The sequence below is a fragment of the Choloepus didactylus genome, chromosome 4, assembly GCF_015220235.1.
Source record: "Choloepus didactylus isolate mChoDid1 chromosome 4, mChoDid1.pri, whole genome shotgun sequence".
Classification (NCBI taxonomy): Eukaryota; Metazoa; Chordata; class Mammalia; order Pilosa; family Megalonychidae; genus Choloepus; species Choloepus didactylus.
Genome location: NC_051310.1, coordinates 63589180 through 63603157, shown reverse-complemented (window position 1 = coordinate 63603157; position 13978 = coordinate 63589180).

Sequence of the window (13978 nt, the reverse complement as noted above, 5' to 3'; positions counted from 1 at the left end):
AGATGAGGAAGTCCAACACTTCTTCACCTTCCCCCAGCTTCTTGGGGCAGGAGGGGAGGCTGTAAATATATTTTTTATTCTCTGCCCAAATTACTTTGGGATATGTCACTATTTCACTCTAACCTATACTAACCGACCATATCTCACTTCCTATTCAGGTTTCATGTAATTGTGGAAACATCCTTCTTTTTGCATCTCCAAGCATCCAGGTCTGTGTCCACTCTGAGCTCTCTTGAGGACTCCAGTAAACTAATCAAGATGCAACCTGAATCGTTGGGGCAACATCTCCATGGAAAAAAACTAATGAAAAAATCCCACCCACAATAAGTCTGCCCCCAAAAAGTGTTTTAAAAGAACATAGTATTTTATGGGAGTATATAACAGATTCAAACCAGAACCATTACCATGTTCACAATTGTTTCTAGTAACTCATCTCCTTATTTCTTCTCAATGTATTTTCAAAGCATTCCCATTATATACACAATTATGTTTTCCCAATGAGTTCTGTAATCTATAATATTCATTCATTTATCCATTCATTCAGCACAAATTATTGAGTATCTGCCACAGTGTAGGCATTATGCTTGACATTGATGATATATTGTTTAGCAACACAGTATTGATTCTGACAAAGACTTTCTTTCTCTTGACTAAGCTGTCAGCCTTACTTTTTTACTGACACATACCTGCTCTCTCCCCATTCCTGACTACCTGGAAACCAGTCAGCCTTGCATATGTGAGACTGTAGCAAAAAGCAACCCAGACAGCTAAGAAATAAAAATAGGAAAAAAAACTACAGATACTAAATTTTCTAAATATTAAACTCTTCCCCGCACTCCCCCTTCTTTCTCCTTCTCACTTTAGCTACCCAGGCACATGACAGTCTCCTTAATGAGTAACTCCTTATCAACCTCCTCTTTGCTTGCCCTTATGTTGTAGGACTCTTTTGTTTTCTTCCAAAAAAATGTAGTTTGAATATATTGAAAAATGATCTTTAATATATTCTATGATATCTGAACCTTGTCCCTGGTTTATGATGACTGTATTTTTAGATAGTCACCACAGGATCCTGCTAAACCTGAACATTGACAAGCCCCAATCATAGTGTAATATAAAATAAGTATATGCATATCCATTTGTTCTAAAATATAAAATTTATAGTACAGATTTTATTTGATATTTTATATTAACAGATTATTTTCTGTCATAAATACTATTAAAAACCATTGGACTAGTTAGCAGAAAGAATTAATAGTATTTTTTTTAATCTCCATTTTATTGAGATATATTCACATAACACGCAGTCATACAAAACAAATCGTACTTTCAATTGTTCACAGTACCATTACATAGTTGTACATTCATCACCTAAATCAATCCCTGACACCTTCATTAGCACACACACAAAAATAACAAGAATAATAATTAGAGTGAAAAAGAGCAATTGAAGTAAAAAAGGACACTGGGTACCTTTGTCTGTTTGTTTCCTTCCCCTATTTTTCTACTCATCCATCCATAAACTAGACAAAGTGGAGTGTGGTCCTTATGGCTTTCCCAATCCCATTGTCACCCCTCATAAGCTACATTTTTATACAACTGTCTTCGAGATTCATGGGTTCTGGGTTGTAGTTTGATAGTTTCAGGAATCCACCACCAGCTACCCCAATTCTTTAGAACCCAAAAAGGGTTGTCTAAAGTGTGCATAAGAGTGCCCACCAGAGTGATCTCTCGGCTCCTTTTGGAATCTCTCTGCTACTGAAGCTTATTTCATTTCCTTTCACATCCCCCTTTTGGTCAAGAAGATGTTCTCCGTCCCACGATGCCAGGTCTACATTCCTCCCTGGGAGTCATATTCCACGTTGCCAGGGAGATTCACTCCCCTGGGTGTCTGATCCCACGTAGGGGGGAGGGCAGTGAGTTCACCTTTCAAGTTGGCTTAGCCAAAGAGAGAGGGCCACATCTGAGCAACAAAGAGGCATTCTGGAGGAGGCTCTTAGGCACAACCATAGGGAGGCCTAGCCTCTCCTTTGCAGCAACCATCTTCCCAAGGGTAAAACCTATGGTAAAGGGCTCAACCCATCAAACCACCAGTCCCCTATGTCTGTGGTCATGTTAGCAACCATCAATGTGGGGTAGGCGAATACCCCTGCATTCTCCACAGGCTCCTCAAGGGGGCACTACATCTTTTTTTCCTTGTTTTTCTTTTTTTTTTTTTTTAACTTTCCCTTCTTTTTTAAATCAACTGTATGAAAAAAAGTTAAAAAGAAAAGAAACATACAATAAAAGAACATTTCAAAGAGAACATAACAAGGGAGTAAGAAAAAGACAACTAACCTAAGATAACTGCTTAACTTCCAACATGTTCCTACTTTACCCCAAGAAAGTTACCTAATAAAGCAACATTTCTGTGAACTTGTTCCTACTATATCCATCAGAAATTAACAGACCATAGTCATTCCTGGGCATCCCCAGAACATTAAATAGCTTATCTGTTCTTCCTGGATTATTGTTCCCCCTTCCTTAATTGCTCTCTATTGCTAGCTCCCCTATATTCTACATTATAAACCATTTGTTTTACATTTTTCAAAGTACACATTAGTGGTAGCATATAATATTTCTCTTTCTGTGCCTGGCTTATTTCACTCAGCATTATGTCTTCAAGGTTCATCCATGTTGTCATATGTTTCACGAGATCGTTCCTTCTTACTGCCGCGTAGTATTCCATCGTGTGTATATACCACATTTTATTTATCCACTCATCTGTTGAAGGACATTTGGGTTGTTTCCATCTCTTGGCAATTGTGAATAATGCTGCTATGAACATTGGCAAGCAGATATCTGTTCGTGTCACTGCTTTCTGATCTTCTGGGTGTATACCGAGAAGTGCAATCACTGGATCGAATGGTAACTCTATGTATAGTTTTCTAAGGAACTGCCAGACTGACTTCCAGAGTGACTGAACCATTATACAGTCCCACCAACAATGAATAAGACTTCCAATTTCTCCACATCCCCTCCAGCATTTGTAGTTTCCTGTTTGTTTAATGGCAGCCATTCTAATCGGTGTGAGATGGTATCTCATTGTGGTCTTAATTTGCATCTCCCTAATAGCTAGTGAAGCTGAACATTTTTTCATGTGTTTCTTGGCCATTTGTGTTTCCTCTTCAGAGAACTGTCTTTTCATATCTTTTGCCCAATTATAAGTGGGCTGTCTGTACTATTGTCATTGAGTTGTAGGATTTCTTTTATATGCCAATATCAGTCTTTGTCAGATACATGGTTTCCAAAAATTTTTTCCCATTGAGTTGGCTGCCTCTTTACCTTTTTGAGAAATTCCTTTGAGGTACAGAAACTTCTAAGCTTGAGGAGTTCCCATTTATCTATTTTTTCTTTTGTTGCTTGTGTTTGGGTGTAAAGTCTAGGAAGTGGCCGCCTAATACAAGGTCTTGAAGATGTTTTCCTACATTATCTTCTAGGAGTTTTATGGTACTTTCTTTTATACTGAGATCTTTCATCCATTTTGAGTTAATTATTATGTAGGGGGTGAGGTAGGGGTCCTCTTTCATTCTTTTGGATATGGATATCCAACTCTCCCAGCCCCATTTGTTGAAAAGACCATTATGACTCAGTTCAGTGACTTTGGGGGCCTTATCAAAGATCAGTCGGCCATAGATCTGAGGGTCTATCTCCGAATTCTCAATTCGATTCCATTGATCTATATGTCTATCTTTGTGCCAGTACCATGCTGTTTTGGCAACCGTGGCTTTATAATAAGCTTCAAAGTCAGGGAGTGTAAGTCCTCCCCTTCATTTTTCTTTTTTAGAGTGTCTTTAGCAATTTGAGGCATCTTCCCTTTCCAAATAAATTTGATAACTAGCTTTTCCAAGTCTGCAAAGTAGGTTGTTGGAATTTTGATTGGGATTGCATTGAATCTGTAGATGAGTTTGGGTAGAATTGACATCTTAATGACATTTAGTCTTCCTATCCATGAACATGGAATATTTTTCCCTCTTTTAAGGTCCCCTTCTATTTCTTTTAGTAGAGTTATGTAGTTTTCTTTGTATAGGTCTTTTACATCTTTGATTAAGTTGATTCCTAGGTACTTGATTTTTTTAGTTGCTATTGAAAATGGTATCTTTTCCTTGAGTGTCTCTTCAGTTTGTTCATTTCTAGCATATAGAAACATTACTGACTTACGTGCATTAATCTTGTATCCCGCTACTTTGCTAAATTTGTTTATTAGCTCTAGTAGCTGTATCGTCGATTTCTCAGGGTTTTCTAGATATAAGATCATATCATCTGCAAACACTGACAGTTTTACTTCTTCTTTTCCAATTTGGATGCCTTTTATTTCTTTGTCTTGCCGGATTGCCCTGGCTAGCACTTCCAGCACAATGTTGAATAACAGTGGTGACAGCAGGCATCCTTGTCTTGTTCCTGATCTTAGAGGGAAGGCTTTTAGTCTCTCACCATTGAGTACCATGCTGGCTGTGGGTTTTTTATATATGCTCTTTATCATGTTGAGGAAGTTTCCTTCAAATCCTACCTTTTGAAGTGTTTTTTATCAAAAATGGACGTTGGATTTTATCAAATGCTTTTTCAGCATCTATTGAGATGATCAATTGATTTTTCCCTTTTGACTTGTTAATGTGTTGTAATACATTGATTGATTTTCTTATGTTGAACCATCCTTGCATGCCTGGAATGAACCCCACTTGGTCATGGTGTATGATTTTTTTAATGTGTCTTTGGATTCGATTTGCAAGTATTTTGTTAAGGATTTTTGCATCTATATTCATTAGGGAGATTGGCCGGTAGTTTTCCTTTTTTGTAGCATCTTTGCCTGGTTTTGGTATTAGATTGATGTTAGCTTCATAAAATGAGTTAGGTAGTGTTCCATTTTCTTCAATGTTTTGAAAGAGTTTGAGTAAGATTGTGTCAGTTCTTTCTGGAAAGTTTGGTAGAATTCCCCTGTGAAGCCATCTGGCCCTGGGCATTTATTTGTGGGAAGATTTTTGATGACTGATTGTATCTCTTTGCGTGTGATGGGTTGTTTGAGGTCTTCTATTTCTTCTCTGGTCAGTCTAGGTTGTTCATATGTTTCCAGGAAATTGTCTGTTTCTTCTACATTATCCAGTTTGTTGCCATACAGTTGTTCATAATATCCTCTTATAATTTTTTTAATTTCTTCAGGATCTGCAGTTATGTCACCTTTTTCATTCATTATTTTGTTTATATGGGTCTTCTCTCTTTTTGATTTTGTCAGTCTAGCTAGGGGCTTGTCAATCCTGTTGATCTTCTCAAAGAACCAACTGTTGGTGATATTTATCCTCTCTATTGTTTTTTTTTTGTTCTCTATGTCATTTATTTCTGCTTTAATCCTTGTTATTTCTTTTCTTCTACTTGGTTTAGGATTGGTTTGCTGTTCATTTTCTAGCTTCTTCAGTTGATCCATTAGTTCTTTGATTTTGGCTCTTTCTTCCTTTTTAATATATGTGTTTAGTGCTATAAATTTCCCCCTTAGCACTGCTTTTGCTGCATCCCATAGGTTTTTGGTATGTTTGTGTTCTCATTTTCATTCGGTCTTTATATATTTAGCAATTTCTCTTGCTATTTCTTCATTAACCCACTGATTGTTTAGGAGTGTGTTGTTTAACCTCCAGGTATTTGTGAATTTCTCAAGTCTCTGATGGTTATTGACTTCTAATTGTATTCCATTTTGGTCAGAGAATGTGCTTTGCATAATTTCAATCTTTTTAAATTTATTGAGGCTTGTTTTATGTCCCAGCATATGATCTATCTGGAGAAAGTTCCGTTGAGCACTAGAAAAGTATGTGTATCCTGGTGATTTGGGATTGTAATGTCCTGTATATGTCTGTTAAATCTAATTCATTTATCAGATTGTTTAGGTTTCAATTTCCTTATTGGTCTTCTGTCTGGTTGATCTATCTATAGGAGACAGTGATGTGTTGAAGTCTCCCACAATTATTGTGGAAACATCAATTGCTTCCTTAGTTTTGCCAGTGTTTCTCTCATGTATTTTGTGGCACCTTGATTGGGTGCATAGACATTTACGATTGTTATTTCTTCTTGTTGAATTGCCCCTTTTATTAGTATGTAGTGGCCTTCTTTGTCTCTCAAAACCTCCCTGCATTTCAAGTCTATTTTATCTGAGATTAATATTGCTACACCTGCTTTCTTTTGGCTGTAGCTTGCATGAAATATTTTTTTCCATCCTTTCACTTTCAGTTTCTTTGTGTCCCTGTGTCTAAGATGAGTCTCTTGTATGCAACATATTGTTGGTTCATTTTTTTTTGATCCATTCTGTGAATCTATATCTTTTAATTAGGGAGTTTAATCCATTTACATTCAATGTTATAACCGTGAAGGCATTTCTTGAATCAGCCATCTTATCCTTCGGTTTATGTTTGTCATATCTTTCCCCTTTCTCTATTAATATCCTTCATTGTACCCATACCGAATCTCTTTAGTACTGAACCTTTCTCCAAGTCTCTCTGTCCTTTCTTTGTTTCTCTGTCTGTAGGGCTTCTTTAGTATCTGCAGTAGGGCAGGTCTCTTGTTAGCAAATTCTCTCAGCATTTGTTTGTGAGAAATTTAAGCTCTCCCTCAAATTTAAAGGAGAGCTTTGCTGGATAAAGTATTCTTGGCTGGAAATTTTTCTCACTCAGAATTTTAAATCTATCGTGCCACTGCCTTCTCACCTCCATGGTGGCTGCTGAGTAGTCACTACTTAGTGTTATGCTGTTTCCTTTGTATGAGGTGAATTGCTTTTCTCTTGCTGCTTTCAGAACTTGCTCCTTCTCTTCTCTGTTTGACAGTGTGATCAGAATATGTCTCGGAGTGGGTTTATTTGGATTTATTCTATTTGGAGTTCACTGAGCATTTATGATTTGTGTATTTATGTTGTTTAGAAGATTTGGGAAGTTTTCCCCAGCAATTTCTTTGAATACTCTTCCTAGACCTTTACCCTTTTCTTCCCCTTCTGGAACACCAATGAGTCTTATATTCGGACGTTTCATAGTATCTCTCATAACCCTGAGGTCCATTTTGATTTTTTCAATTTTTTTCCCCATTCTTTCTTTTATGCTTTCATTTTCCGTTCTGTCATCTTCCAGGTCACTGATTCGTTGTTCAACTTCCTCTAGTCTTGTAGTATGAGTGTCCAGAATCTTTTTAATTTGGTCAACAGTCTCTTTAATTTCCATAAGATCATCCATTTTTTTTATTTAGTCTTGCAATGTCTTCTTTATGCTCTTCTAGGGTCTTCTTGATATCCTTTGTATTCCGTACTATGGTCTCATTGTTCATCTTTAGTTCTTTGAGTAGCTGCTCTAGGTGCTGTGTCTCTTCTGATATTTTGATTTGGGTGCTTGGGCTTGGGTTATCCATATCGTTTGGTTTTCTCATATGCTTTATAATTTTCTGTTGTTTTTGGCCTCTTGGCATTTGCTGAACTTGATAGGGTTCTTTTAGGATTTTTAGACCAATTGAAGTCCTTATCTCTAATTTATCAGATCTACAGCTTCGTGGAGTACATTTTCTCTAACTAACCAGCAGGTGGCGTCCACGAGCCACCTGTTCTCCACAAGCCAGTTCTCCCCTGCTTAGCCTTTTTAGTGAGTGGGGGAGTGAGTCTTGTGGGGTCCAATTGGTGTACCAAGCTTGCGTGTGTAGTTGGTGTTGCCTGCCCTGTATATGGGGCATGTTTCTGGGCAGTCAGGGAGGGGAGGTGGCTCTAACAATCAAATCTCCCTTGTGATCCTAGAGTTTTAAAGCTGCTGCAATAGTCTAATCCTTCAGTTCAGTCCTGCCACAGTTTGTCTCTGCCACTGACCCACAAGTCCTTGGTATTGGCGTATGGCTCCTGAGACTTGCAAGTGGGCCCCTCTTCCAGGCTGTGCACCCCGGGTCCTCTGTTGAGGGATGACTGTGCTATGTCACAGGTGAGTGCCGTCCCCCCAGGGCAGTTCTGAGCTGCTGGGCTGTGTAGGGAAGCTCCCAGTCTGCTGAAATGATGGCTGAATGAGGCTTTGTTAATTCACACTGCTCCACCTTCCCAACTCTGGGACAATCAGCTGAGGTTGCAGGGAAGGCTAATGTCCACACCCAGTTTTGTGGTATGTGCCTGTTATTTGAAGCACTTCCATCACACTGGGTTGTCTGGGGCAGCTCTGGGCTATGGGGCTGGCGATGGGCAGGAGTGTTTCCTGTCCACCAGGATGATGGCTGTGAGCGGACACCCCCCTTTTCTTGGCAAGCTGTGGTGTTTAGTGAATTTTCTCAGCCACTGGATTATTGCCTTTTGTCTCAGAGCTCTCCTAGTTCTGCTCTTGACTTGACCTGCCCAAACTGTAAGTCTTTGAAGCTTTCTGTATTGGGCTTCTTAGAGTAATTGTTTTAGAAAAAGAAAAAATGATTAAAAAAAAGGGCCCTCCTCAGAGATCTAATGGGTTATTGAAATGCTAAGAGACAAAGCAATTAGGGCCATTAAGGAAAGGTCCACAGGACAGAGAGATCAGCTTTTCTTCAGGATTTGCATATGAGCCTCAGGGCCTGAACTCTGCCCTTCCCCTTTCTATGTTCACCAGAACTCCAAAAATCCTCCGCTTTTATTTTGGAGTTTTTCGTGTTGTTTTTTTCTATGCCTGTCTCCTCTCTGCTGGGCTGGCTGCTCTCAGATTCTCTGGTGTCTGGTCTCAGTCTATCTATGGTTGGAGTTTGGATCAGTAGAATGAGTTTCTGATAAGGGCTGCCACTGCAGTTCTCCCTTCTCCTTCCCGGAGCTGACAGCCCCTCCTCCCACGGGACTGAGCCTGGCAGGGAGTGGTGCAGGTCCCCTGGCCACAAAAACTTACAGATTTTGCTGATTTCAGCAGTTCCACGTTTTCATGAGTGTTGTATGAAGTATGCCGAAAGTCAGATTGCTCTGTGGTGTCCAGTCCACGCAGTTGCTGGCTTTCTACCTACTTTCCTGGAGGAGTAACTACGAGTTGTGTTTTTTTTAATGGTGTCTGTGCATCTTATCTCCTTGAGTAAGGAGTGAACTACTTGAGTAGTTTATTCTTGTTGTAGTCTTCTCTCTTTTAGCCAGTGTTTTCTTGTAGTTTGGCTTTATTCTCTATCTTTTCTTTGATATTCAGTTCAGCTTTTTCTAGACTTACAGCTTAGCTTCTGTTTAACCAGAAATTCCCAGCTTTTTTTTTATTTATGGTTCTTGCCCTGTCTGTTTTTGAAGAGTGTCTCCCCAGATAGGATCTACCCCACCCCAGTCAGATTTTCCAATACTAGACAGGCCCAGTAATCAGGAAGAGTATCAAAGTTCCCTGGGGTGGTACTTTGCAGTCTGCCAGTCTTTCTTGGGAAACCTCCTATTTCTGTGCTTTTCTATCCTGCCCATCAGGTGTTGCTTATCAGTCTGCAGCCCCCAACAGCATAAAGTGGCATGATGTCTTTAATTTACAGCAGACCCTGTTCCAACCAAGGATGTGGTTGAATCAGAGGTAGAGGTAAACAGCAGACTTAAACTATTTCTGCTTTCCAGTCTCTGGAGTCAGAATTCACTGAATGAGAGCCCTGCCCCACCCCATTTCTGGGAGTAGAGAAGCCCTTTGGGGAATTATCTCCTTCACCTGACTAGTTACTTTGTCCCTTAGACATACCTTAACACTGCCCCTGCCTGAGGCAATGAAAAAAATGAAATTCTATTCTTAACTGGTCCCTAGACCTGGGGTCCACCATTCAAGAGCCAGAGTTGGTACATGGCTGCGTGTGCCTGTTTTCTTGATGCACAGCCCTTTTCCAGTATTCTGAGTGCATCCAACTCCAAAAACCTCTGTTTCCTTTTTTAATTTTTTTTCCTTCAGCCCCACCTCCTTTCTGTGGAGAAGCCACCTCCAGATTCCTTTTGTGTTCTGCTCTGGGTTTATCTGTATCTTGAGTTCATATTCAGCAGTCTGAATTTAATTAAATCCACAATTGAAGCTTGCTTCAGCTCTTCTTCCCTTATTTCTAGTAGAGACTGCTTCCTTTTTCCCCCTGTGGGAGTGACTCCAAAACAGCCTGCTCTGTGAGTGGGGCAGGGACACCATTCTCCAAGCTTGGGAAACTTACAGTTCCATGCTGCAATCTCTTCCATCCCACCCGTTCTAGACTGGTGAACAATGTGTGTCTGGTCATGCAAGTCCCCCAAACAGTTGTTCCAGACAGTTCTTTGCTATTTACTAACAGCTATAGAGGATGAACCAAATTCCACTCCTCCCTACACTGACATATTTCCCTGCCTCTCTCTCAAAGCAATTTTGATAGAAGATCGTAGATCACAACTTTACAGAAAAATGAAGTCCCAATCTTCTGTAGGCCTTTGGCAACATATAACTCATCCTATTCACTTTGGCAACATATAACTACTAAGGTGCCAGTTGCTGAATTTACCGTTGCTTGTCTCTCTGACAATTATTTAAATGTATGTCCTCTTAGCTGCAACAGATTTTCTTAATTCCCTGTAAATGGAGGGGCCACATCCTCCTATTCTGTCAGGATGGGAGGACTTTTGATGAGGATACTTCATTTAAGATGTGGCCCAACTAAAAAATGATGAGTCTTAATCCTATCACTGGAGTCCCTTATATGAGAATGAAATTCAGACAGAAAGAAAACCACAGAAGGAGCAGCCAGAAACTGAACAACAGAATCAGAAAGAGAAGGGGGAGACCAGGAGATGCCACAATGTGCCTTTCATATGACAAGCTCAGGGCCAAGGATCCCTAGAAGCCAGCCCCAGAATGCCAGTCTTCTGGGAGAACTCATTTTGATGATGTTTTGATGGGAATTTTCTTTTAGCCTCAGAAATGTGAGCTAATAAAATCCCATTGTTTAAACTGACCAATTTTATGGTATTTGCTTTAGCAGCCATAGAAACTAAAACACTCCAGAAATAACATTATTGAAACATTGAAACCATCAATTCTAGCCTCATTTCTCTCATATCATACATCCTTCTACAATCTGACTCACTTTTTGATTGATGGCATTTCCTTCATTTTTGTCCCAGCAATTACAGTGACCATGCTATCATCTTGATTTCATTTCTGAACTTTTATCTCTATATGCTTGCATGTTATAGAAGGGCAAATACAAATTTTAAAATTAGAATGTCTTTATTCTATCTTGAATGAAAGGGAGGACTACTTTCTCCCCCCATCTCTCTGAGTACTTACTTCAGAAAACCATTAATTACCTTATGACTTTCTTTGTCCTTTTGAAATGCATATTTTGAAACATGTATAAAAGTTTAAATAAGTATCTTGCAAATTTTGCCATATAAGGTCTACACAAGGAAGGGAGCCATTTCTTTGACTTGTATTAAAGAAAATTTCTCCCAAATTTTGGATAAGAAATTAGTATAACTGAAGTTGAGAGGGAGTGGTTCCAGTCTTCAAAATGTCAACCTACTTCTGGTCCTTCAAATATGAGAAATATCTTGAAAATATGTATGAAATGGATGGTATCTGCTTAGTAACACAAAAAGGAAAAGATTTCTTTCTGTCTTTGGATTCTTTTCAGATTGCCTGTGTTGTATCAAATTCTGATTTAATGCTGATTCAATAATAAAATTATTTTCTTTCTCTTCAACATTTGTAAAGAGGTTCTTGGGCTCGGGAGATGATTTTGATTTATTGATGTCTCCCCAATTCTTACTTGGACCTATATTAAAATATATTTTGAATTAAAGATGTTATCTTACTCCAAAAAGTGAAAGTTATAGCTCCTCTTATTTCTGATCTTAATTAATGTTTCTATTAGAAATCCAGGAATTAATTCTTGAAAACCCTTTTCAGCAGCACAGAAACATAATGGAGCAATGTTATTCTCTTAGCACTGAGCACTATTGTCATCCTTCACCCCCTCCCAATCCCACACGCATATGCCCACTTCTTATTCATTTTCCTTCATTGTCAGTATAAATGTTAATTCTGAATTCTTCCCTTCTCTGAACTCCCACTTATGTTAGACTTTCCCTTCTCTAGCTGAGTTTTCTTAAACAGAACACAATTTCATCTTCAAGCAATGCCTGAATTTTGTTATTACATGTTCACTTATTTTTTCATCTCATCATATCCCATGTCCTCCATGGGACTAATTGCAGAAAAATTGACCCCAGAATCACAATATAAGGCAGATTTCCATCTGTTCATTACTTATGAAATAAATCCCAGAGGAATTCATTCTTAAAAATAACAAAACTTACCTTCAGGTAGTCTGCCCTCAAATGTCTGCAGTGAGATCACACAATTATCTTCAGATTAAAATTCATTATGCAAAATAAAGAAGGATGTCCATCTTCCAGGAAAAATTCTCTTCAGTACTCATTTGAACTCAAAGAGATGGAAAACCCAGGGACACCAGATCATTACTGAGGGTGCTGTTTTCACATTCCAGAGCTCAAAGTTTCTTTCTTACTTTAGAAAAATCAGCTTTTATGGTTCTTGTTTCTGCTGTTAATAATATCATCAACCATGTATGAAAAGGACATACCCTGTTTAATTTGAGTGCCAATGAAGGAAAATCTAATCAAAGTATAGCTAAAGAAAATATTTCACTCTAATTATGGGAATCATACATATATGGATATATACATACATATATATACACAAATAATGAAAATATATTGTATTTTTTAATCCTATACTTCTAAAATATCCAAAAGCAACCTTAACGCTTTTCCCAGAGGTCTTAATATTTTGTGGATTCTAGTTTTGGGGTCAGTACTGTATAGAATTTTAAGAAAAAGGATCAGTCCTGTTAAAGACCTTTAAAACAACAAACATTCTTTCAGGTTGGTAGAGTCAATGTTGCTGTATATAAGTACAAATAGTTATGCTGCCAATATGTATTTAATGGAAAGCTATTTTTTTTCATGCATTGAGTAGGCACATATTTTACTACCAATAAAGAAATATTCAGTAGAATACAGGTCTCATCAATTCAGACTTTTTGATGTCTTAAAGACTGTGAAATTCTACAAACCTCAAATATTAGGCATTCAAAGAAATGAATTATCCAGTTTCATTACTGATTTGACTATAAATGTGATGAGTTTCAAATATTTATAAATAAAATTAAAAATTTGAAAGTCTTAGGACATCTTATATGAGAAAAATAATTGTAAAGAACAATCAAGCAATATATTTAAATTTTGGGTGGAAGCACGTTTGTTTCCAAAGGGAATATTTTGACTTTTATTTTCTTAGTTTTCTGAAGTTGAAAATAATTTTTCTTTACTATTTTAGTAGAAAGCACTTTTGATCATGGGTCTCAATGTTGTGGTTCTCTTATATTTAGATATAATTTTATGTATAAATATAAATATGCCTTTATACACAAATATAATGATGTTTAAAATTTGTTACTCCCATCTATTGAGCATTGAAGATGTGAAAGGCATTTTGCTAGTGGTTGGGCATGCAGTTGTGAGAAAAATACCTGTCCTTCCCTTCTTGAATTTAATATGTAAATATTCAAACAATTGTTTAATTACACATTGTGTTAGCATTTTTACACAAAGTACAGGGTGTTAGCAGAGAGCTTATCTTTGTCAAAGGAACTGTGGTCTCATCTGAAGCCTTGGTTTAGGGAAGATCTGTTCTGTCTATTCTCATTGCTTACCTGCTCTGCTTTTCTCTCACATTTCCACTAACCAATAAATGGATTAGAGTTCAACATTAACCTGTCCTCCATACAGCTTATATTGACGCAACCTGAACAGGTGAAAGACCCTGAGTCCCTGGAGCCCTAGGACACTGACCTGTCAGGAAAATCAGAAAATACTTTGAGATGTATGAAAATGAAGGCACATATTACAAAATGTGTTGGATATATCTGAAGCCATTCTTAGAGGGAAATTTATAACTGCATATGCCTACATTAAGAAAAAATAGTGTTCTCAAGTCAATAACCA